This window comes from Rattus rattus, chromosome 5 (assembly GCF_011064425.1).
Source record: "Rattus rattus isolate New Zealand chromosome 5, Rrattus_CSIRO_v1, whole genome shotgun sequence".
In the NCBI taxonomy this organism is placed as follows: Eukaryota; Metazoa; Chordata; class Mammalia; order Rodentia; family Muridae; genus Rattus; species Rattus rattus.
This window is the reverse complement of record NC_046158.1, coordinates 41857085-41861008: the sequence shown is the minus strand read 5'-3', so window position 1 is coordinate 41861008 and position 3924 is coordinate 41857085. Positions and strand designations below refer to the sequence as shown.

General features: G+C 37.8%; 1 non-coding gene across 1 annotated transcript; it reads right to left on the bottom strand.

Moving 5' to 3' along the window:
- Nucleotides 1-2753: 2753 nt before the first annotated feature.
- Nucleotides 2754-2860, bottom strand: LOC116902658. The gene has a single exon (XR_004388221.1). It is a non-coding gene; the product is annotated as a U6 spliceosomal RNA (small nuclear RNA).
- Between the last annotated feature and the right edge of the window lie 1064 nt (nucleotides 2861-3924).

The following is a 3924-nucleotide window of genomic DNA, read 5'->3' as shown; positions in this document are numbered from 1 at the left end:
ATTATTTCTTGACTTTATTCTGTTTCTAGGTAAGTAATTAACACTTGATCAAGATCTGTTTCCCTCTCTGTCTTCCTTCACAGACATATATACATAAATGTGTACACTGCACTCACATCCACTTTTATTGTTTGAGATAGCTATATTTTAGAAAGCCAACACAGAACAGAATGGCCAAATACTGAATAATTGTATACAGGAGAACATATAAAATTAGATTCCTGTCAGTCTCTGATTGTAACATTTTGATTAATGATTAAGCCTTGTTCTGTGTATTTTTTTAATATTTATTTATTTATTCTATGTGTAAGTACACTATAGCTGTCTTCAGACACACCAGAAGAGGACATCAGATCTCTTTACAGATGGTTGTGAGCCACCATGTGGTTGCTGGGATTTGAACTCAGGACCTCAGGAAGAACAGTCAGTGCTCTTAACCGCTGAGCCATCTCTCCAGCCCTGTTCTGTGTATTTTTAAAGTCAATTTATTTAATTTTAACTACAAAATTCACTAATATTAAAACTAATAATACCCACTTCTCTCTAAAGCTATATGGTAAAAATATTCTTCTGTAAGTCATATCGTAACCTTCTTGCTCTTAGCAAACTACTAGACACATGTAATCACTATGTTTATGGACATTTAAAATAGCAAAATCATCAACAGAACCCACAAACTTACAAAGACTATAGTTCTAAATGTTCCACTTAGCCAACCTGTGTTTATAGCATGAACACTGAAACAGGAAGTCAGAGAATCCTCTTGCCTGGTCACAGCAGAGACTTCACATTGGTCTGAAGATGTACATGTGGACAAAGCCCAGCAAAGTATCACTCGTGTTGATTTATTACAAATAAATACTAGCGAGTAGGCAAATTCACAAGTACAGAATCCATAATCAAAACTACATAGTCCACCAATAACGAACATCAGTAGTGCACTCCACTGTCTGACGACTGTCCCTGGCTGTTCTCAGTCCTCGGGCTTTCTCATTCCTCACTTGACCATTTTCTTGTCGTTTTTTTCTAGCCTGGAAATAAGTAAGTAAGTTATACAAACGTTATTTTCCCCCTTGTTCATGCAGAGCATGATCATTTGATTCTGCTTTGCAGAGTCTGCGCTGTTATTCAGAGCACATACACATGCTTAGTCCTTGGCTGCAAATCCGTTCAGCACACATCTATGTTGTCAACAATGGTATGGCTGATTATAAAGTATAATATTTTCAAATAGCAGAATTTCTTCTTGACAAATGAAATGGTCTTTAAAACATTTCTTACAATTCAACAGAGAATCAAAGGTAGATCTAGGAATTCTTACTTTTTTCTTTCCTCAACTGACCTCTAGATCACCTCATGCTACATGGAGGTAAGAATGTCTATATGCTTGATTTTTTTTTTAAAACTTCAAATTACTTGCATTTAATTTACCGGATGGTTCTTCATTGGAGACTAGTCAAATTTACAAAGGCAATTACAGTGGTTTCCTATGACTTTGAAGGATATATATATATATATATATATATATATATATATATATATTTGTGTTAATTAAGTAGAAGAAGAGAATGTAGACTGCTAGTGATTTTCCAGTGGAAACAAAACAATTGTACTCATCTTCACAGCATTAATTGCTACATAGGGTAGGAGATTAATATTTTTAACATTTTAAGTGGTTTTGCATAAATGTTAGCAATAAGCAAGTCATTTTATGTCTTATGGGCTTGCATTTTTAATAATACTGGAATGTTAGCCTTCCCATAAAGGGAAGATTACAACCAAACTGAAATAGTGTTTCAACCTTGCTGTTATGTGCAAACTGACCCTGTGTTCCCTCTTGGGGCTTCTCTCAAAGACAGTGGTACTGCTGCGAAAGAGAAGGAGGTAATTTATTTTTAATTTTCCTTACATTTGTGAATTTAGTGCTGAGAAAGCTAATGGCACTAGCCAAAGACTCCAAGGAATAGATGCCATGGACATTTTGCATCGTTTATTTCATTATGTTAGTGTCTTACTTGAGCTTTCTTTTAAAAATAGATCATTGCATAAGTCAAACTATTCCAAAATATAATTTGGTATATTATATGTAAAACGATGAAACCAGATTCTTTACTGCTATTTAAATAGGAAAAGGGTTTTGAATATCTAGATATTCTTTATTCATTCAACATCACTGTGTCCCAGGATGTAGCAGTCTCGGTCAAGGGCATGACAACAGAGATCTTGTCCCCGCAGAAGCTATGTTTTGTGGCTACTCTTTCTGCTCAGGCAAACAAAATAAGTGTGATATCTTCAGATAATGTTGTGGTTTTGTATACTTAATGAGCAGTGCACTTTTTTTTTTTAACTTGAGTATTTCTTATATACATTTCGAGTGTTATTCCCTTTCCTGGTTTCCGGGCAAACATCCCCTCCCACTCCCCTTCTTTATGGGTGTTCCTCCCATCCTCCCCCTTGCCTCCCCCCCAACAATCACGTTCACTGGGGTTCAGTCTTAGCAGGACCCAGGGCTTCCCTTCCACTGGTGCTCTTACTAGGATATTCATTGCTACCTATGAGGTCAGAGTCCAAGGTCAGTCCATGTATAGTCTTTAGGTAGTGGCTTAGTCCCTGGAAGCTCTGGTTGCTTGGCATTGTTCTTCATAAGGGTCTCGAGCCCCTTCAAGCTCTTCCAGTTCTTTCTCTGATTCCTTCAACAGGGGTCCTATTCTCAATTCAGTGGTTTGCTGCTGGCATACGCCTCTGTGTTTGCTAAAAATATGGAACGCTTCACGAATTTGCGTGTCATCCTTGTGCAGGGGTCATGCTAATCTTCTCTGTATCGTTCCAATTTTAGTATATGTGCTGCCGAAGCGAGCACAGAGCAGTGCACTTCTAAAGAGATTACAATAAGCTGAGGTACAGCAAGGCTATCGTGATGGTAACATGTGTGCTACTAGACAGGTAAACACACGAGCGATTCAAACACACGAGGTGAGAGACTGTATTCAGTAGTTGCCGGAGCAGATGCCAGGACATGTGGTGGGTTTTGGATTCAACTGTGGGGACCAGAGACCAGCCATGCTGGTGCAAACGTGAGCTGCCAGAGGTCAAGATGGAAGGAATAAAGCCTGATCGTGGAAGTGCTCTCATGTCACAGAGAAAACACCAAAACTTAGGGTACGTGTAAGTGGAGGGCCTTAGAAGGTGAAAAGGAAAATGAATAGTCTGGCATTTAGGCACAAGAGAAAACCTGGCCACAAGGATGACTAGGGAGAGAAGGGAGGGTAATGGTCATAAGCCAAGTTAAATAATAATGATGATGATAATCAATAACAATAATAATAATAATAATAATAATAATAATAATAATAAATACCAACAATAAATAATAATAATACCAATAATATCTACACCCAAGCAGAGGGAAAAACTCCATGAGCTCTAGTTAGTGATGTTACTAGAGATGTTTGTGTAATAGTGAGGAGGTAGGACCACACTGGAGGATGTGCCTAGCCAGAGGCTGTGATGAGATTTTTATAACCAGATCCTACCCCTGTTTTATTTCTCCTTCCTGGCTGTTGTTAACAATGTAATCACTGTCTCTGGTTCCTTCCTGCTGTGTGGAATATATCTGTTTGAACCTAAGCCAGAATAAACCTGCCTTTCCTTAACTTACTTGTGTCAAGTATTTTGTTACAGCATCAAGAAAAGTAACTAACACCGTGCTGAACCAGGAAACTGTACACTACTCTTGGAAAGGAGCAGATTTCAGAGCCTAGCTGATGCTCTTAGACTTTCTGAATTGATATGAAGCAAATTATGAGAAAAACATTAGTCTGTATTTATTGAATGTAGCAGGCTGTAGTACTAAAATTAAGGCCCTGTAAGTATTTCTTTTGGAAAGTAAAAAATCAAATATAACTGCTGCAGTTTCTGGTGGTG